This window comes from Tenrec ecaudatus, chromosome 4 (assembly GCF_050624435.1).
Source record: "Tenrec ecaudatus isolate mTenEca1 chromosome 4, mTenEca1.hap1, whole genome shotgun sequence".
In the NCBI taxonomy this organism is placed as follows: domain Eukaryota; kingdom Metazoa; phylum Chordata; class Mammalia; order Afrosoricida; family Tenrecidae; genus Tenrec; species Tenrec ecaudatus.
The window spans coordinates 205,357,823-205,379,807 of NC_134533.1; the positions used below are offsets into that span (position 1 = coordinate 205,357,823).

General features: G+C 52.2%; 2 pseudogenes; one reads left to right on the forward strand and one right to left on the reverse strand.

Moving 5' to 3' along the window:
* Positions 1 to 7,216: 7,216 nt before the first annotated feature.
* Positions 7,217 to 7,590, reverse strand: LOC142446188 (large ribosomal subunit protein eL22 pseudogene; annotated as a pseudogene).
* Positions 7,591 to 16,715: 9,125 nt separating this feature from the next.
* On the forward strand, positions 16,716 to 17,369 carry LOC142447312 (small ribosomal subunit protein eS24 pseudogene; annotated as a pseudogene).
* Positions 17,370 to 21,985: the final 4,616 nt, after the last annotated feature.

The following is a 21,985-nucleotide window of genomic DNA, read 5'->3' on the forward strand; positions in this document are numbered from 1 at the left end:
TGGGAGCCGCCGGGGGCGGGGCCGCGAGGGGCGGGGCGACGTGGGGCGGGGCGGGCGACGTGGGGCGGGGCGGGCGACGTGGGGCGGGGCGCCGGGATCTCCCGACCGCGCCTCTCTGGCCCCGCCCCGCGGGCCCGGCCCGCACTCCCGGCGTTTGTGCGCCTCCGACCTCTGGCTGCCTCTGCTGGTCACACGCACGTCCACAACACGCTGTAGAAGAGTAATCACCACCGCACACGCACACGCACACGCACACGCACACGCACACGCACACGCACACGCACACGCACACGCACACGCACACGCACACGCACACGCACACGCACACGCACACGCACACGCACACGCACACGCACACGCACACGCACGTGCGAGGGATGCAACTAGGCTGCTGGCAGGCCTGGCTGTTGGGCTGTTGAACCGCAGACTCCAGGTCACTACAGTGGCGATACCACCCAGGGGGGTAGGGGTAGGGGGTAGGGGTGGTGGGGTGGTGGTGTGTGTGCTGTGTGTGCTGTGTGTGTGTGTTCGATCCAGGGGCTGAAAAAGCAGTTATCTACCACCTGGGGGGGGGGTGGTGGTGGTGGTGGTGGTGTAGGTGGAGGTGGAGGTGGTGGGTGTGGTGGGTGTGGTGGTGGGTGTGGTGGGTGTGTGTGTGTTCAATCCAGGGGCTGAAAAAGCAGATATCTACACTTTATCCTGGACAAGTTGTTAACTACCAGGAGGGCGCTGAGTAATATTTCCCCCACTGAAGTGGGAACAGCAGGCTAAGTGATTTTGGGAACTTGCGCTTAGACCAGGCTATTTCTAACATCTCCTGAGCAGGATAGGAGAGGGAGGCTTCTGTGTGAACCCTCTGGCACAGAAGAACAAACCCAGGCATGATGAGGTGAGTGACAGAACACGGGGCTCCTAATTCCCAGGCCTGACGAGGGATGAGGGGTGACATGTGCTGGTCAGCCCAACAGAGTGCAGGGCCTGAAGGGCCTATAAAGGGGATGGAATTAAGAAAATGAGAATATTTAGGGGCAATAGTGATGGTATCAGTTACTGTTAATTGAAACCATATTGCTAAAGAGGTGTCGTGGTTACACACTGCCCTGCTAACTGCAAGGTCAGCAGTTCAGAGCCAGCCACCAGTCACTCCATGGGAGAACAAGGAGGCTTTCTCTGTTGTAAAGAGTGGGGCTCCTACAGGGCCAGTTCCACTCTGCCCTATAGAGTCACCATGAGCCGGAGCCCACTGGATGCAACCACAGAAACCGCAAAGTTTGCCTCCTGGTTTACAGGGGCAGGAGCACCCCTCCTGTTGTTACCCACGACCCCAGGGAGGAGGGGGTGTCCAGAGTAGGAGGAGATTATTATCAAAGATAATCATTTTACTAAGGTCTCCACCACATGTGAGGGCTATATTATTACAACACACGATCTACAGATGAGAAAACCTCATTATCTGGGAGAGTGAAAGAGGGGCCCTTCTAATTGCTAACTGAAACGGGGTCGGGCTGATGCTGAGCAGCAGGGGTCTCTCTCAGAGAGCCAGGACAGGCACTCAACCCAACCAACCAGCCACGCAGAGCATCAACGCGATGCCCACCCAACCGCCCACCGCGAGGACAGGATAGAACTGCCCCAGCCCCGGGAACAGAGACCCCCATCTTTCTCCTACAGGGCTGCTGGTGGTTTTGAACTGCTGACCTTGTGTTTCGCAGCCCAAGTCATAACCACACCACCACCAACCGGGGCTCCTGAGGGCAGGTACCAGGCCTGCCTCAACCTCCCACTCAGAGCTCATCACCGTGTGGGGTCATGGACGGAGTGGAGGTGAGTCTTCCTCCCACCATTCCCAGGTGGGGGTTGACCCAGGAGAAGACAGGGCCAAGAAAGGCTGCTCCTCGGCTGGTCTCATCCCCAGACCCCGAATCATAGCCCGGGATTAAGAGATAGCTGCTTTTGCAGCCCCCTGAATTGTTCATTCCACATGGGAACCCAGAGCACCCACCTCCTGTTGCCCCAGCCTGCAGAAGCCTGCCCACCTGGTGCTCACCCCATTGGCACCTGGCGGTGCTGCTTCTGAGGCCTGGTAGACTGCTAGTCACTTGGGCTCACTGTCAGGAAAGAGCAGGCACACCCAGAAGGTAGCTCCTTCCAGTTCTGTGGCCTGAGGGCACTGGCTCCTGATTACAGGCCTCCTTGCACTCTCTGATTAACAGGAATCATCCTTGTTTTACTTAATCTGGTCTCTGTGGGTGGTGCTGGACTCACCAGGGATTATGGACCCAGCTACAAGGAAGAGAAAAATGCCGCTCCCTTCCCCACACACCACAGGGCGGCCTCTCCTCCTACAGTTCCCAGAAAATTCAGCCCATTGAGACCTGGGCTTCAGCCATAGTCAGAGTGCCTCAGACTTCTGCAGTCAACTTGGAACCAGCATCCTGAGCTGGTTAGAGGTGTTGCCAACACTCTTTCGTCTTGGGGGGGTCCTCCTCCCCAGGTTCTGGGTCCTCACTCAGCCACATACACCCCATAAGTCCCAGGATACTTTGAAGTAGGCACTGGGTCTCCCAGTCACAACTCCCTGCCAGGCCCCCATCCTTTGTCAGGTTCCGAGCCACACCCACCAGAGAGAACTATGGCTCCCCATGTAGTCCCTTCCCTGAAGGTGGCCCCCAACCGTCCCTAGAATCAAATGCAGGCCCCTCCATCCTACCCCCCAAGCCCTCTCCATTGTCCTACACTGGCTCCCAACCTCATTCCTTCCTCTCCTCAAAAAGCACCATCCGGAGTGGAGCCCACTCGCACCTGGAGCCCTTCGCACCTGCCACCCCTCGCCCAGCGGTGCCCCCCTCTCAGGCTGCCCCAGCACCTTCCTCCTGTCCGCACGCTCCAGACAGCAAGGACATGGCCCCCCGTCACAGCTGAACCTCAGGGAGCACGACCGTGTCTCAGACACAACGTGCCAGAAACATGCATGGAAGTGTGAGTGCTAAGTGGCTGATGGCAGTCACGCAGCCAGCACGTGCCAGAGCTGCGGGAGGAGACCATGAGGGTGGATGCTGGCTCCTCTGTCGAGGCCTCTGCTCTGCCTCCTGCAGGGACCAGGGCCCAAGGGTGCTCTGTTGAATGGAAGGAAGTGGCACCGACATCCTACTTCCAGCATCAAGTCCCAACAGCGGCCTCTCTGGAACCACCCACGTCAGAGAGGAAGACAGAGAGACGGGCACAGCTATGCTTTGGGTGAGCTGCCTGTGCTGCTGTGTGCAGGATGGGATCACATGCACCCTGTTGGTTAAGGCATAGCTCCTTCCACTGCTCAGACCAGGGCACCCAGCCCAACTCCCAGGCGCCAGGGCCCAGGTTCTCACAGAAGAGCCTCCACAGAGCCCTTCAACCTGGGACACGACCCCCAGGGACGCCGTGCGGGCAGGGGCTTGAGGCTGGGTACACAGCCCAGTGTGCAGTGATTTCCCCTGATCCTTGTGAGGCCGCGCCTACCCAGAAATGACCTTGTACTAAAGTATGCGGATGTGAGGCCAGGCCCTTTCATGGACTCAATGGCCAGACCTGGCTGTCCTCTACCTGCAAGGTTAGAAGAATTGCCAGAAGCAGTTATTAAAATGCAGCTCCCTGGACCCCGAATCCAATCTTCTGAACTCAGGTCCACTAGGTGACTGGGCCCTAGTGCTGGACAGACTGGGTTCAGTGTCCTGCTGGGTGCCCCATAGAGCAGAGGGAGGTCTAGCAGCCAAGCCTGAAGGCCCGGTGGCAGTGGAGAGAGAGGCATTTATGGTGTTGAAGGAGGAAGGGCTCTGAGGACACATGAGTGATGATGTGTGTGCATTCCGTGTGCACGCACACCCACGTGCGAGGGCAGGCTCCAATCCCTAGACAGCTCTGGAAAATGGGACAGAGGGAGACGTCCAGCTTCTGCCTTAAACGCTTCCATTTTGCTGGAATGTAGTTGTAATCTCAAAAAAGCCAGGCAACATTTCCATTTTGGAAAAACAGCAGTACTGTTGGGGCTCGGGGTGGGGTGCGTTTTACGAATGCCAGTTCCTCATGATTTCCTGTGGCTTGCCTGCTGCCTCTGTCTGCAGCTGCTGCCCTGTGCGTGCTGCGTGTGGGAGCCAGCCCTCCTGCCTGCTCTGTCTCGCACAGTGCCACGCTGCTCTGGCATGCTCCTGCACGTCCACCCAGTGGGCTCTGGGGAGGCACGAACGACCCAGAGCAGCTGCAGCCTGAGTGCAGGGCTGGGCATTGCTTTGACAGGGCCGGCTGACGTGATTGCTCCTGGGCACACCTGGGCGGGTGCAGGGCCAGCCCAGCCTGGGGCTTGCAGTGTGGAACTAGCTCCCCAATCTGGGTACTCTGGGCACTTGCTTTGTTCCGTGTACAGTCCAGGGCTGGAGGGGTCGGCGTAACGTGTTCACGTGTTTTAAATGCGGTGAAAGTGACAGAACATAAAAGCGGCCACTTTAATTGTACGATTGGATCACATCCATGACAGCCTCAAAGTTGGGCAATCAGCACCTTTCTCTCCAAAATTCTTCACCACAGAACGCAGGAACTCCGCACCGTTGATAAGAACTTGGCCCGTGTACGTGGGACACGTTGTTGGGGGTGGGGGAGAGAAGGACATCATGCTTGGTCAAATGGATGGCACGAGAGGGACGGACACAGTGCTGCAGCAGTGGGCTCGGGCACAACGACTGTGTGGGTGGCTCGGGGCAGGTGGATACAGCGTCACTGTGGGCGAGGACCTGACAGTAACGACATTCGCCCCACACGCACCGACGGCTGGTTCTCATCAAGTATATTGCCAGCCTTTCTAACGAGGTCCTGGGGCACTTGAACCACCAGCCCCTCAGCTGGCAGCTGAGAGCTCTCCCTGTTCGTACCGCCCAAGGACTCGACTAACTGCTTTGTAATCCCCCCTCCTCTCCTCCCAGTGCCTGAGTCCCCTTTGGAGCATTTCTGGGGCAAAGAAGACCTCTTCTCAGAAAGTGCTCCCAGAAAGGTGAAATGGCACATGGGTGAGCTCAAGGAACCTCTTGTAGTGACTTTAAACAAACAGACGCACAAACGTTCTCCCCCTGGGAGCAATACAGTAAGGCATACTCATCCTATGGACTTCAAGCGAGCTACAACCAGAGTCCTGCCCCCGTCACAGGATCAGCAGTCACAGGATCACAACAGTCGTTGTGACAAACACCAATTCACTGTCGTGACCATGAGGGAAAGCAAAGGAAGGGACCAAGCTGGAGGAGGGGTGCCCTTCAGCTCAGGGATCAGACACAAGAGACACACAGTCACTCCTGAAGAGATGCTTGCTATGATCTCATGACTAAAAACCCTGCACAACACATTATGTACATGCATTAAAATATCAGTGTGCCACTTGGACCTTATCTTTCTGTCTGCTTGTCATGACCACTCAAAGGCCTCCTTCCCGCTGTGTGCTGTGCTGTCGCAGCACTGTCTCCAGGACGGACCAGGCCCAGCGAGGGAGCGGTCCTCATGGCGCAGCGGTTAAGCGCTTGGTGGCTGAGCGAAAGATCAGCGGTTTGAACCCACCAGCTGCTTCCCAGGAGGAAGCTGTGGTCATCTGTCCCCATGAAGATTGTTGTTGTGACAGCGACCCCTCTGTGTAACAGAACAGCACAACACTCAGCCTCACTGCAGCCGAACACCTGCTCTTTTTTAAAAAAAACATTTTATTAGGGGCTCATACAGCTCTTATCACAATCTACACATATACATACATCAATTGTATAAAGCACATCTGTACATTCTTTGCCCTAATCACTCTCAAAGCATTTGCTCTCCACTTAAGCCCTTTGCATCAGGTCCTTTTTTTTTCCCCTCCCTCCCCGCTCCCCCCTCCCTCATGAGCCCTTGATAATCCACAGATTGTTATTTTGTCATATCTTGCCCTATCCGGAGTCTCCCTTCCCCCTCTTCTCTGCTGTCCGTCTCCCAGGGAGGAGGTCACATGTGGATCCTTGTAATCAGTTCCCCCTTTCCAACCCACTCACCCTCCACTCTCCCAGCATCGCCCCTCACACCCCTGGTCCTGAAGGTATCATCCACCCTGGATTCCCTGTGCCTCCAGCTCCCATATGCACCAGTGTACAACCTCTGCCCTATCCAGTCCTGCAAGGTAGGAATCGGATCATGGTAGTTGGGAGGAAGCATCCAGGATCTGGGGAAAGCTGTGTTCTTCATCGGTACTACCTCGCACCTTGACTGACCCATCTCCTCTCCTAAACCCCTCTATGAGGGGATCTCCATTGGCCAACACTTGGGCCTCGGGTCTCCACTCTGCACTTCCCCCTTCATTCACTAGGGTGTATATATATATATATATATATATATATATATATATATATATATATATATATTTTTTTTTTTTTTGAACACCTGCTCTTACGCTGGCGCCCATTGTTGCCGGCATGGCGTCAATGCATCTGCCCAGGGCCTTCCTCTTTCCGCTGCCCTCTACTGAACCAAGCGTGTCGTCCATAGAGAGGGCAGCCTTGGGGACCCTGCAGGGGAGTTCCACTCGGGCCCCGAGGGCCGCCGTGACTGGATGACCACAGGTTTGGGGTTAGTGATGGGTGTTGGGCTGTCTGAACGCCTCATTGTTATCTGTCACCCTGCAGCTAGCTATCTGGCACCTGAACCTTTGCCCTCCCCACAGGTTGTTTCAGAATGAGAAATTACTGGGTGAGAGGGTGACCATCCCTTCAAAGCTCTTATTTGGCCAAGAACTTCCCTGAAAGTCTGGTTCTGCTGCTCTGCACCCTTGCTTCTGGCTGGAGAGGCCCTGGTGCTCAGCTGAGAGAAGGAATCTGAGATCAGCCTGGCCCCTCCGTCCAAAAAGTGGGCTAATTCTCAAACACCCAAAGGCCGTGGGGATGGCACACACGGTCCCTTTCAAGCCCTTTTCTGCCGGAGGAGCAGCTCGGGGACCGTGCCACCCTCACGCCCTGGTTCCCCGGCACGCAGCGGAGAGCAGAGCAGAGTAAGAGGAGCTGCAGCTCTGCAGATGCGGGGGCCCGGCCCCCCCGCACAGAGACAAAGGGGTGGGGAAGGACAGCTCTGCGACAGGGGCGGGGGGGGGGGCATCAGCTCTCCCTGCGCCTCCCAGTGTCACTTAGTGTTTTTAGTTCCCAAGTTTTATTAAAGGACTCATACAACATATTCCCGAGAAAATTTAATCCTCCTCTTCCTCATTCTGGTTAATCTGGAAATAATGTAATTCGTAACTTTCTTTGTGGTTGGCGACCACACGCAATCAATCACGTAGATTATTCTTCAAGTATTTTTTTGTGAGATATTTCAAATACTTTTTGGAAAAAGGCACCTCGGAGGTTACCGTAATCTTGCTCTTGCTCCTTTCAATGGTCCCGACTCCTCCCCCAAGATTTCTGGCTTTCCCATTCACCTTGATTCTTTCCTGAAGAAACTGCTCAAAATTGGCAGCACCCACGATTCCATCTTCTCCAGGGTGGGCGCAACCCAGCGTGAACTTCAGAACCTGCTTCTTTTTTTTGCCTTCTGAGCCACAGGCTTTTTCACAGGTGCCATGGCGGCAGCAGAGGCAGAAAGGGAGTTCGGCGCACTGTGCACACACAAAGAGGCCGCCCATTGTCACTTATTGTTGACAAACAAACACCACAGCTTTGTTAAGAGACCATTCACATACCATGACAGTCACCCCCAGAGCATGGAGCTCAGGGACTTTCAATGCAGTCCTAGTATGCACAGTTCCCCTCCAAAAACACCTCCTGACCCCACTGCCTTGGGTCAGTGTTGGCTCACACCAAGCCTACAGGACAGAGCAGGACTGTGCTGCAGGGTTTCGTGGGCTGTAAGCCTCATGGAGGCAGCAGAGCAGCCTGTCTCTCGGGAACAGTTGGCAGGTTCAAAACCACAGCCGCTCTGCTCAGGTGAGTCCATTCTGGCTCACAGCGCCCCCTGTTGGACGGCCCAGTGCATGACCAATTGTGCCCCCAAACCCACTGCCAGCAAGTCACTCCGGCTAGCTCTACAGGTCAGGGCTCTCCAGTTTCTAATGCTTTCACCGGCCCCCCAGGGACACACTATCCACTTGTTCCTCCCCCACCCCACCCCCAGGCTGTTGGCTGCTGCCGTTCCGACTGCAGTGGGGTCAATTCTGACTCAGGGCGCCCAGTGACTGCTGCGGTGGGGCTGGGCTCTGTCGAGTTGTCACCATGCAGATCACCAGGCCTTTCCTCCAAGGCACCTCTGGAGGCACTTGGGCCCCCAGCCTCTCTCAGCTCATCAGCGATGGCCCTGGAGGCGCTTCCACCTTTGGGTGTTGTGAGAGATGGTGCTACAACCGTGCATGTGAATGTGTTTGTGTGGACATAGGGCTCTCTTGGTATATCCTTAGGAGAGATATTTCCGGGTCATGAGACAACTCGATGTTTAACTTTGTTTAATATTTTTTATTTGTGAGAGTCTGCCGTTGTCACTGCCCATACACCTAGCAGGGCCGCCATTTCTCTGCATCTTCTTTTTCATTTTCCCTCTTCTCACGGAAACTCACAGGGCACCTCTGTCCTGTCCTGTGGGGTCGCTCTGAGTTAGCATCGACTGCATGGCACGAGTCTGGTCTTTGGGATAGGGTAAAGAGAGAGAAAGACGGGGCTTCCTGCTCCCGTAGAGAGTTTCTGGTCTTGGAAGCCCACAGGGGCAGTTCCAAGAACCAAAACCAAACTCACTGCCTCTGAGTCCACACCAGCTCATGGTAACCCTGTAGGACAGAGTGGAACTGCCCCTTTGGGTGTCCGAGGCTATACTACTTTACCGGCGCAAGCAGCCTCAGTTTGCTATCTCAGAACAGCTGGTGGGTTTGAACAGCTGACCTTGCGACTAGCAGCCAACGCATAATTCCCCTACACCACCGGTCTCCTTCCATATACATAAACGTTGAGATAAAGTTATGAGCGGCTGTGTGTCCTGCTTTGTGTACTTTTGTCTAACTTACTGTAGGAAACACTGTGTTCTCATTTAGACACCAGTCTCCCAGAACTTTCTTTTCTCTCCTGGCTCTTCTTTGTAGTGACTATAGTTTTGCATCCCCGTGCACCTTCAGCCCTTTCCCACGTGAACCCACATTCTTGTCTCTCCAGGATTGCTGCAGTTTAGGGGTAGTTGAGCCCCAGTGGGTAGCCCTTGAACTCCCCTGTGAAGGAGCAACTTCAGGCTGACTCAGTGACTCAGTGACCCGCAGACAGCCCAGGGCTGGAGAGATCCGGCACTCCCAGAAAGCAAGCTCTGCCTGGGAAGTCAGCCAAGTCACTGCCAAACCCTGCTCTTCCTGCGGATAAAGAAAAGGTGCCTAGTCATTGTAACTTGCAATTTGAGTAGCAGAGCCTGCCAGGATGGGCCTGGCCTTGTTGGTTAGGCCTGCACCCCTCCCTGGTTGGGGAGCGGGGAGGCTCTTCAGAGAGAGCGAAGACCACTCCAGTCACTGCAGCTTCTTCATGCCGTACCCCAGGCTGCACTCTGGTGGGGGCAGGCCTTGTCTTGTACAGCCTGGTTTGTCACCCCTGTGCCCTTTTCTGGGAGGTCTGAGGTTCCCTGGGCAGCAGAGCAGGGCGGTAAAGGTGGCGATTTGCTGCTGTAGCAGCGACAGGTGTGAGGACACGAGAGCAGTGTTCTGGGCTGGTTGTTGAGGGAAGGAGCTTGGTGCTGTGGCACTAAGTGCTCAGCATGAGCTGAAAAGTTGGCTGTCTGAACCCAGCAGCCCCCACTCTGCCTTCGAGTCAGTATGACTCATAGCGACCCCACAGGGCAGGGTCGCACTGCCCTGAGTTTCCGAGACTGTAACAGTTTATGAGAGTGGGAAACCCCATCTTTCCTCAGCGGAGCTGCTGGCAATTTTGAACTGCTGACCTTTCAGGCTGCTGCCCAACAAGTAACCACTCTGCTGCAGGGCTCCACCGCATAGTTTTAACCCGTGAAGATTGCAGCCTCAGAGCCCTCTCTGTTTCCGTCTGTTGACTGGATGGAACAGGTTCGGTCTGGCATTTGGGTTGTGGAGTAAGGGAAGCTCGTGCCTCACTGTGGGCTAAAGAACTTCGAAGGAGGCTGGGGTGGATCGTGGCAGCCATCTCCCCCCTCCAAGCCCGCCGACACACTGCCATGATCGAGGAGGGGTAGGACTGCCCCTGTGGGTTTTCAACTCTTTCTGCGAGCAGAATGCGTTCTCTTCCTGCTCAAAGCAGCTGGTGGCTTCAAACAGCTGACCTTGTATTTAACAGCCCATCGTGTACCTGCTACCCCGCCAGGCCTCTGCCCCCAGCCCAGTGTGGGCTCAGTCAGTGTCCCTCATGAGCAGCCACCCACCCACCTGCAGATGGAGACTTGGACAAGGTCACAGTGTTGAATGGGGTTTGGTGGAGTGTCCAGACTTGGCGAGACGAGGAAGAAAGGCCTGGTGATGGGCTTCCAGAAGTCAGCCCATGAAGATCTTATGGATCACAATGGTCAGACAGGCAGTGGATCATGAGGACAGCACTGGATGGAGTCGCTGTTTGTTTTGGTGTGCTTGGAGCCCCTGTGAATTGGGGGCCGACTCCCTGATGGCTTACAAGAAAGAGCTCTGGGCAGAGGCGTGTGGCTACTGAGCCAGGGAAGGTGTTTAACTGCTTGGCAGTGGAAGCCACACACAGTGCCCCCTCAGAAGGTGGGCAAGAGGGTTAGTGAGGATATGTGTCAAGTTAGAGGTTTCCCGAACATGAGAGCTTCATGCCCCGTCCTTAGAATTAGCAGTGGCACCACACTCGGCCTGGATAAAGCACCAGCTCTCCGTGTGTGTAACCGCTGCCAGCTGCTAACAGAAGGTTGGCGTTTGAAGCAGCCTTCGATGCCACAGGAGAGACCCAGGCTCTGCTTCCACGAAGGTGACACAGCCTAGGAAAGCCCATGGGGCATTCTGCTCTGTCCTACAGTCACCATGAGTCAGGGTGAACCTGGTGGCACCCGGTGATGACGGTGCAAAGCACAGATGTGCTGCTGCTGGGGCCACCTGGGCAGGACAGGGACGTGGCTTTGCCATTCCCTAATCCTTGGTGACGCGTTGGGCTGGGACCCCAAGGTCAGCAGTTCAGACCCGTGGGGGAACCACTCCCTCAGTCAACATGTGCAGCATTTACCCAGAGAAGGAGCCCGGGGCCCAGGGTGCAAGGGAGGCTCCTAACCTCAGCATCGGCTGTTGCAACCTACCAGCTTCTCGGAGAGGGATGAGGCTGTCTACTCCCATACTTGCACGACAATTCGACGCTGTCCTACAGGGTCGCCGGAGGTGGCACGGACTTGGTGGCTGGGAGAGAGAATCCTTTGCTGGCTCTATTTACCAAGGCCTGTGTGGGACCCTGGGACAGGAGCTCTGGGTCGAAAGATGAACCTGGCTCTGCTCTTGGCCTCCTCTAAGGTGGTCGCCATGTGTGTACACGCAGCACACCCTGCAACCACGGAAACTGCAAGCTTGAAATAACAGCCTGGGCCCAGGTGGTTTGAGTGGGTGGGCAGGTGGGGGCTTGAGGCAATAAACACACTTCAGGCGTAAAAGCACGGCGTTAAGAGGCAGCGTGATGTCCCAGAGCAGCGAGCACGGAGGGTAGAGGGAGCTAAGCCCCCCAGCTCCTGCCTTGGACCTGCTTCCCCACCTGGCTAGGCAGGATGTCCCTGAGCTGCCCTTCCCCTCGGCTGGCCCAGGACTGAGCAACAACCTGGGAGGGCTTATTGAGAGTAATCAGTCCCTGGACGGTCCCCACCCGACATGGGAGGCCACCCCCCATCTTTTCAAAACCCTCTTCCGACTTTGCCGGGGGCGCTCTCCTTGTCCTAATGCCCAGAGGGAAGCCGTGTGCATCGCCTGGTTCCTGGGCCTCTCGGGTGAGCATGGGTTGATTGCTGCAGGCAAATGACTCAATGGCCAGGTTCCTCATCTCTAAAATGGGGTCACACTAACAGAGAGAGACAAGCACCTCGACTCTGTGTCCCTTGCGGAGTGCAGTGGGATTCAGGTAGCTCAGGTGTCTGTGGAGGGCACAGTCCAGTGGAGAGTGAGGGGTGTGTGTGTGTGCATGTGTGTAGCAGTGGCGGTCACCCATAACCCCGAAGATCAGCTAAGGGGACCCAGGAAGCCATATGTCTGTCTGCCCCCACTCTCTCCCGGAGATGCAGCCTGGGGAGATGCCGGGTGATCCCTCAGGAGCCCATCTTTGAAGGCGTCAAGTCCTCTGGGAACCTTAATCAGCAACCTCCCCGTCCTGGGCCGGGCTCCAGTCTCTGAGCACTCACCCAGGTGATTCAGAGCAGTGATTGCTGAGCTGGGGAGGGTAGGGGTCAGCATGAAGACCGGGGGTTCTATATGGGGCATGTTGGGAGTTTGTGGGGCATGTTGCAATGGTATATGGATGCCATGCTTACAGGAAGGTTGAAGGCCAGATTCACCCACAGGTGCTTCAGAAAGGAGGCTTTTGGAGCAGCAAACACCCATTGAAGCCCTGTGGAGCACAGCTCTCCTCAGACACACAGGAGCCACCAGGCCAACCAACAGCAGCTGGACCTCGAGACCGTGGTCAGGTGCCACGAGCCAGCTCCTGCTAGTAGCACACCTGCCTGGCCCTGGGGACCCTCACAGTGCCACTGTGTCGGTCCATCCACGGTCTCATGTTCTTCTCAGTGATGCTCTGCTTTACCAAGCATGACGTCTGTATCCAGGGACATTCATGTTATCTCCTGATCACATGTCCAAAGTGCACGAGACAAAGTCTCACATCCTTGCTCCTAAAGAGCACCTGCTGGCACCTCTTTCAAGACAGATGTGTTTGTGCCACGGCAGCTCGTGGGGTGTTGCGCTCGGTGCTCTCCCAGCATCACAGTCTAAGGCGTCCTTCTTCTTTGGTCCTGCGCAGCCCTTGTGCAGCTCTCACTTATACATGAGGTCCCTGGTGGTCAGACATGCTGAGCCCATAAGAGACATCTTTGCTTTTAACACCTCCAAGAGATCTTTCACCACAAGTTTGCCCAGTGCAATACATCATTTGATTTCTTGACTGCTGCTTCCACGGCTGTTAACTTGTGGATCCAAGTCAATTGCAATCCTTGACCATGTCAGACTTTTCTGTTTATCGTACTGTTGCTTACCGATCCAGGGGAACTTTTGTCTTGTTTATGTTGAGTTGTAATCCATACAGAAGGCTCTGCAGTTTTTTATCTCTATCAACAAGTGCTTCAAGTCCAAGGAAGGGTGTGTCATCAGCAGGCTGATGATAATGAGGCTTCCTCCAATCCTGATGCCTCGTTCTTGTTCCTACAGCCCAGCTTCTTGGATTGTTTGCTCAGCATAGAGATTGACTAAGTTTGGTGAGGAGACCCAAGCCTGACACACACCTTTCCTGGTTTTAGACCACACAGTAACCCCTTGTTCTATTAGAATGACTGCCTCTTGGTCTAGGTACAGGTTCATCATGAGCACAATGGATACTCTAGGGTTCCACCCTGAATTATGACCCATGTAGCTGCGTGCTCTTCAGACATGGAGATGACAGGTTTTAACTGCCAAGCCACTGAGAATCCTGGTCCAGCCAAGTGGACCTAAACCTTAACTATCACGGATGGTCCCTGAGTTATCCAATATTTTGCCCACAGAATCTGTCCATATGATCACGCACGGTTGAGTTTTCCCTTCAGTTCTTGAAGAATTGCTTGCGTGTTCTTCCTTTTCGGCATTCTAACTCCGGGTCTCAGCATAGTTCATCATTCTCCTCTGTCTGCTCAAGCTGCCCTTTGAAAGCTTCCATCCAGTGCTTTCACTGTATCATTTCTTCCACTTATGTTCAAGAGTAAGTTTCAGAGTTTCTTTGCATAGGCATTTTGGTCTTCTTCTTTTTAAAAATCATTTTATTGGGAGCTCTTACAGATACAATAACATTCCACAGTTTAATCACATGACGCCGTATTATAAAATTGCTATCATAATCCGTTTCAGAACATTCTCTTTCCTCTTGAACTCCTTGCTATCACCTCCCCTATGTCCCCTCCCTCCCCTACCATACCCCACAGGCACCCCTTTCCTTTCTTGTTTTCCCTCCTTTTTCCTATGATAGTTTTTTTTGGGCCATATCTTACACAATCCAATATATCCATTCATATACAATTCTGTTCAATCCCATCGTGTGAGGTTATATAATCACCAATGCTATCAGCTCCCCATCCCCCCTGCCCACACCCTAAGGGAACCATTATTTCTGTTACTTTTTCTGAAGGGCTCTCTATCTAGATTTTCATGTACTGATCTTAAATATACACATGAACATATGTAAATCTAACACAATTAATGAGGTAAGACAAATATAAACCATGATAGTAAGGGGAGGAAATATCAGAGAACTATAGGATAGTTATGTGGTTCATCAGTGCCAGACCCTGGATTTTTCATCCTTTCCATGTGGCCCTTGGGTGAGGGACTGTTCAATGATCTTACGGTGGGTTTGGGGTCTCCACTACATCCACAATATGCCCCTTCACATTGGTTTAGATGCCTGTTTTTGAACTTCTGATCCCTCTTCCCGCCGACACCTCATGATCACATAGGCTGAGGTGTACTTCTTTCTTGTGGGTTTTGTTGCTTCCCTGCTAGATGGCCGCTTGTTTAGGACAAGCCTATTTATTTGGCGTTCCTATTTCCAGTCAGGGTTGCGGCCATGTCACTTCCCACAGTGGTTGCACATATTTGCAGGTCCACCCGCAGTGTAGAGCACCCTCATCCCTCCACTATTTGTTGTGTTCTGTTCTTTTGAATTGGGCTGTGCTTGCTGTGTAAGGTGGGGTCTCTTCATTGTTTTGATTTGATCTCTCTGATGGCTAATAATTGTGAGCGTTTTTTCAAAAATGTGTTAGTCCTTTGGATGTCATTTTTGGTGAACTGTCTGTTCATGTCCTTTGTACACTTTTTAGTTGTATTTTTTTTCTTATTGAGGTCTTGCAGTATTCTTCAGATTTCAGAGACTAGCCCCTTTTTTATTGTGTGGTTTTTCACTTTTGATGGACATGTGTCTGATTCTCAGTAGGTCCTAGTTAGTCATTGACTTGACCTCTCCCCACATTTCCTTGAAATGTTTTTCCTTTGTTTTAACATAAGGGTTTGTCTGTCATTTGTGAATGAGGTGTTTACAGAGGTCATAGTTCCACATCAAACCCTTTATGCACAGTTTGGTTCCAGTCATCCCTTGCAAAGTCCTCCATAGACCATCACCTCTCTGTCTCCTCCCTGGGTTTCCTGTTTACCGCCTTCCTTCTTTTCCAATCCTCAGAACTTTGTCCTTGGGAAAATGTTGCCTTTTTGATCATCAATGGTTGATTATTCTAACACAGGAGTGAATGCCGTTTCAGAACTGAAGGATGACTAAAGGCCATTGTCTTTGAAGGCCCGCCAGTTTCTCTCTGACCAGTACGCATGATCTCTTTGATGATTTTGAGTGTTGTTCCACATGGCTCTCCCGCTCTACCCAGGACCTTCTGATGAGATCCTTCTCAAAACAGTTGGTGGTGCTAGATGGGCACCATCTAGTCTTCTGGTCCCAGCATTGTGGAGTGTGTGTTTGCATGATCCATCAGGCCACTGGAAGGTTTACATGTAGTTTGATTTTTGTCACTCTTCTCTTCTCTGGGCAGGAAGCTGCCCATGGTTGCGCCTCAGGTGGTTGCTGATGAGCTGATACGACCTCACCCACTACTCACCAGGGCGGGATGCAAGACACTGTAATGCCAACAGCCCCTCCCATCTGCTGATTCCCTAGGCCCAGAGAATCATCACGTATGGCGTTCAGTTATGGCTTAGAAGTTTTTCATAACCTCTTCCCTGTGGTTTCCACCACACTGAAATGTTCTTTTTGACAATGGAGAACCAATTTTTTTCTTCATCGTGTCATTCTCATTATATAGATCATCTGGCTGTCCAATTCACAATAGCTAATACCTGCTCTTATCAGTTCTATAATGGCTAGAATAATGAACTTTATGTGGCCCATTTCATTTCTGATGAATTATAATTTTCCTAAATTCATAATCAGACTTATTACTAGTAGGTGTTTGCAAATATGTCTTCTTATTTTGAGTCCTGCCACATCAGCAACTGACAGTGCTGTTGGGCAGAAACGGGAGTTGCTGGGGCAAGCAAGTGGAAAATACCCTGGGATATAAAAATACCCCAAGGATGCTGTGAGAAACCACCAAGCCTCCCCCTCCCCTTCGGTGACCTTCCAAACCCAGATGCAGGAGGCTAACCATTGCAGATAACATTGAACATTGTTGCTTAGTCCCGGCTCTGCAGCCAGCCAAATTGCTATGGAAAATTCCCAACTACTCCCTCCCCAAGACCCAGGCTATAAAACTCTTCTCTCGCCTGGACAGTGAGACTTCTCAGGCTCCACCTAGGGACCATGAACCTTGCCTGGGAGCTCTGAGATAAAACTCAAACTATTTTGTGCCTTTGCCCTTTTATTTCTTTTAGTGGACAAAATTACCTTACGGGTGCCTGAAGCCTTACTCTGAATCCTGGTTGTCTAGGATTACACCCTGAGCTACTACCTGCGGCAGTTTGAAGCCACCAGCTGATCTCTGGAGGATGAGGCTTCCTACTCCCACAGAGCTGCAGTCTCAGAGCCAACAGGGCAGCTCTCCCCTCTCCCACAGGGTGACCATGAGTCGGAATCGACTCAATGGCTGTGGGTTGTGAGAAAGCCTAGCTCCATCCACGTCATTAAGGCCACTTCCACTTTTTTTTCCCCGTCTCTGGCTGTCTGAGCGTTCTGTGCCATCATGAATGACACGGTAACCATCCGAACCAGGAAGTTCATGACCAACCGACTACTTCAGCAAAAACAAATGGTCATTGATGTCCTTCACCCTGGAAAAGCAACAGTACCTAAGACAGAAATTCGTGAAAAACTAGCCAAAATGTACAAGACCACACCAGATGTCATTTTTGTATTTGGATTTAGAACCATTTTGGTGGTGGCAAGACTACTGGCTTCGGCATGATTTACGATTCTTTGGATGATGCAAAGAAAAATGAACCTAAACACAGACTTGCAAGACATGGTCTGTATGAGAAGAAAAAGACCTCCAGGAAGCAACGCAAGGAGCGCAAGAGCAGACTGAAGAGAGTCAGGGGACTGCGAAGGCCAGCGTGGGTGCTGGCAAAAAGTGAGCTGGAGATTGGCTAACAGAAAGAATGAAGCATCTACAGTGACTTGATCTGCACTGGTTATGTGGAATTTTCACCAGAGAATTAATAAACTATAAAATCTTAAAAAAAAAAAAAAGGCCACTTCCACTTCGAAAGCTGGCCCTTCCCCAGACATATTTCCAGCACTTTCCAACTTGAAGGGTGCGTCTTCCGGCACTATACCAGACAATATTGCTCTGCTACTTATATAGTTTTCACTAGTCCATTTATTACAGAGATTGGCTTATCATATCAGATCATACTATGAAGGATCATCTCCTAACTGCCGAGTCACAGCATCCCAGAGCTGCCAGAGCATGATAGTCATGGCCTGGTCAACTCGAGGACACACTTCTGAAGGACAGAATTCAATCCCTGATGATTGCATTCTCTTTGAACTCCAGGTCATAATAGTAAAGGGGTCCTTACAAAACAATGGTTGTAGAATGGTAATGGATACAATGGGATACAGGGCAAATGGGTGGGTGACAGGGAGGGAAAGGAGATTTTGGGACTAAATAATGAAGGCTGGCGGGGGGAGGGAGCATGAGAACGATTGTTATTGAACAGCTAATTTTAAAGGCAATTTAACTATGCCGTGTGGGGTATCCACTAGAAGCAATGTGGTGATGATTGTACAGTTTTCCTTGATATGACTGAATGACTGAATTGTATAACATGTAAATTACGTGCCAATAGAACTGCTAAAAGAAGAAAAAGAGGGTGAGGTGCCTGTTGGGATGAGTCCCCTGTTGTACATGGCGAACAAGGACGATTGCTCGCACACGGGTTCCAGCGCCCCGTCTTTTGTCTGCAGGACCAAGTCAAGAGAGAGTGGGAGGGCCCTCGATGCCAGCAGACGGGGGTGGAGGGTGGGGGGTGTCTTCAGTGTTTTGGGGAGAAAGACTACTGTCCTGGGGGCAGAGACACAGCGTTAGAAGGAATAAAGTGGCAGAGTACCACATCGAAGGGCTCATGTTTTGCACCTGTGTCTGAGGTCGGGGCGTGGGGCCACCCTCCAAGAGGCTCCACTGAATCGGCCGAGCATCCAGGTGCTGGGCCTCGCCTCGAGGCCCCTCGTCACCAGCCGGACTACCAGGAGCTGACCGGGCCCGGCACCGCCCCTTCCGGCGCGACCGGAAGTCAGCGCCGCGCATGCGTCAGAGCGGGTTTGCGCCAGCCTCCCTGAGCTGATTAAGGAAAGTCCGAAGATGCAAGGAAAGCACATTTGAAAACATCCCCAAACACGAAAACCAACCCCCTGCCATCGGCCGATGCCCGCTCGTGGTGACCCTGCAGGACAGGGGCGGCCTGTCCCCCCAATCCACGAACAGAGTCCCCTGCGAGTGCCGGTGACGTGGAACGAACCCAAACTCACCAGGAACACACGTTGGTGAACGCCATCAGCCGGACCCGGCAGCCTCTCTGCTTTCTGTAAGAAGCGCTGGCTTTGGCTGATGTTCCCGGCGAGCCCGAGAACGCGCGCTCCCGGGGCTCCTCCGCAGCTGGCACAGCCCAGTGAACGGGAGCACCTTGTCGGCTGCGTGACGCCCATCTCCTGGGACCAAGCTGCAGTTAGCAAACTCAGTCAACGAGCGCGTTCTCTGCCCCTGCTAGGCTCCTCACTTCTCACGAAGATGATCCGTTTTGCGCTGTCTGAGACGCTGTCTGAGACGCTCATGGGCTTCAGGGCTGGTTCTTGCAGCTGCCGCTTCCTGCCTTCCAAGCACTGGGCTTCACCGGGAGGCAGGCCCCGCTCACCTACTGAGACAAGGCGCCTAGGCTCCAGCTTCTCCAGGAGAGCCGGAGATGCCTTCTGACAGTTCTCCGAAACCTCAGCAATCCCTCTCACACTCTCTTTATCCGGAGACCATGAATAGGTGACAACTAGGACAGACCCAACAGACACCCTATCCGCCTCACTTTAAAGAAGACTCTCCATCTTGTACCAGGACCTGTTCACCTTAGTTCTGAAGAACCTGGTTCCCTGGTTTCTCCTAGGTCATGATGGAGGAAATGCTGGGAGAAAAGGTTCACTCCAGCTGTTGACAAGCAGCAGTCACATGTGCAACCAAACACTAGAAAAAGCATATGGACCCAAAGAACTCATGGGTTGGCTCATTGGGTCAAAGGCTGGGGTCCAGTCTCAGGGAATAGCCTAGTCAATTGGCGTAACTTAGCCACAAAGATCATGTTCTGCATCCTAGCTTGGTGAACAGTGTCGGGTCTGGAAGAAGCCTGTGGTATAGCACCAGCGCAACATACAACTTTCCTCTAGTTCTTAAATGCTTCCTCCTCCCCACTCCCCTGCTATCTTGAACCCAATTCTACCTTACAACTCCTGCTAGACCAGAGCATATACACTGGCACAGATAAGGGCTGGAAACAGGGAATCCAGGACAGATAAACCCCTCAGGACCAATAATGAGAGTAGAAATACCAGGAAGGGAAGGGGAAGGTAGGGGAAACAGATCACAATGATCTACATATACCCCCTCCCAGGGGGGATGGACAACAGAAAAGTGGATGAAGGGAGACATTGGTCAGTGTAAGACATGCAAAAATAATTTTTAAATTATCAAGGGATTGTGAAGAAAGGGGTGGGAGGAGGGAGGGGAAAATGAGCTGATACTAAGGGTTCAAGTAGAAAGAAAATGTTCTGAGAATGATGATGACAATGAATGTAAAGGCGTTCTTGACACAATGGATGCATGTATGGATTATGATAAGAGCTGTATAAGTCCCAAATAAAATGGTTTTAAAATAAAAAAGAAGCCTGTAAGTGGCCATCTGAGGTGGAACTCTGTTCATGTGGAGCAAAAGAAAATGGAGACCCAAAAAGAAACGAGTCCATCGCTCCCACTGTCCCTGAGGTGACCTCAACTCACAGTGACCCTCTACACAGGGCTTAAAGCTGTGAATCTTTTTAAAACAATCATTTTAGTGGGGGCTCCAACAGCTCTTATCACATTCCTTCCATCCATCCATTGTGTCAAGCACATTTGTTGCCATCATCATTCTCAAAACATTTTCTTTCTACTTGAGCTCCTGGTATCGGCTCATTTTAACCCCCTCCCTCCCTCAATAACTCTTGATAATTTATAATTTTGACTTTCATGTTTTACAATGACAGATGTCTCCCTTCACCCACTTCTGCTGTCCAGCCCCCTTGGGAGGGGGTATATGTAGATAATTGTGATCAGTTTCCTTTCTACCCCCACCTTCCCTTCCCCTCCTGATATCACTACTCTCATTATTGGTCCTAAGTGGTTTGTCTGTCCTGGAGTCCCTGTGTTTCCAGCTCTTATCTGTACCAGTGTACATGGTCTGGTCTCGCTGGATTAGTTAGGTAGAATTGGGGTCATGATAATGGGGGTGGGGAGGGGAGGAAGCATTAAAGAACTAGAGGAAACTTGTGTTTCCTCAGTGCTATACTGCATCCTGACTGGCTTGTCTCTTTGTGACCCTTCTGTGAGGGGCTGTCCAATTGTCTACAGAAGGGCTTTGGGTCTCCACTCCGCCCCTCCCCCCATTCATGTTGAATTTTTTTTGCTCTGGAATATTGATGCCTGATGTGTGATCCCATCTGCACCTCATGTGGGTGTTCTTCTTCCATGTGGGCTTTGTTGCTTCTCAGCTAGATGGCCACTTGTTTATCCTCAAGCCTTTAAGACCCCATGTGCGGTATCTTGTGATAGCTGGTACCATCAGCATTCTTCACATTTGCTTTTGTACCCATCTTGTCTTCAGCGATCAGGTCAGGGAAGGTGAGCATCACAGCAAGTTGGGTTATTAGAACCAAGTGTAAAAACTTGCTTTCAAAAAGGAAGCTTTCCATCAGGGGCTCAAGTGAGCAGATAACGCTTTGAAATGATGACGGCGGCATATGTGCAAAAGGTGCTTGACACACTGGATATATGTATGGATTTTGATAAGAGATGTAAGAGCCCCTGATAAAAAAAAAGCAGCTTTCCATTAAAGTTACCAAGGGTCTGTGCTTTGGGGCAACAGGGGGCTTGTGTCCTGCCGCTGCTGTTTTGGGCTTCCAGGGAAGCCTCACTCCTGTGTCCTAGGCAGGCTGTCATCAAATCATCATCTCCATCAGGGCCTGCATCTCTGAGAGGCTGAGGTAGGAGCTCCACCTTGGGCTGGTTGATAGTAGCCACTAAGCTTCCCTTTGGCTCCTGTCAACAAGGCCTCCTGGGGCACACACGAGTGGCGAGCACATTTGGGACAGGACCAGGACAAATGTTTCTGCCCGGGATTGGAAATGCCCTTGTGATTGTGGTAGCAGTAAGGGATGTGAATGAAACCCCTCATGTTTACCTGTGCGGGGTGAGCCCTTGGTGTTTAGCTGCCTGAGAGGAAGGGCTCATCTGCTGGGCACCAACACTCAGGGCCTTCAGACCTGGGCTTGGTGTGGTCTGTGGTCCAGGGGCTGGAGCTGGGCTGGTGATGGATCGAGGCGAACCTCCCTGTTGAGTCTATTCCCTTACCCCACTTCCTTCCACCCATTACCAGTATGAGCTCTGGAAAAATGTAGCAGATTATTTAGAAGTTTACTTCCCCAATTGAATAAAAACAGTTAAAACTTGGTAGGTGCTAAATCTTGGTTTTGAAATTTTATTTAAAAAATATATTTGCAAACATAGAAAATTTAGAATGAAAAATGCTCATTTTAAAACATGTAATAACTTAATATTTGCAAACATA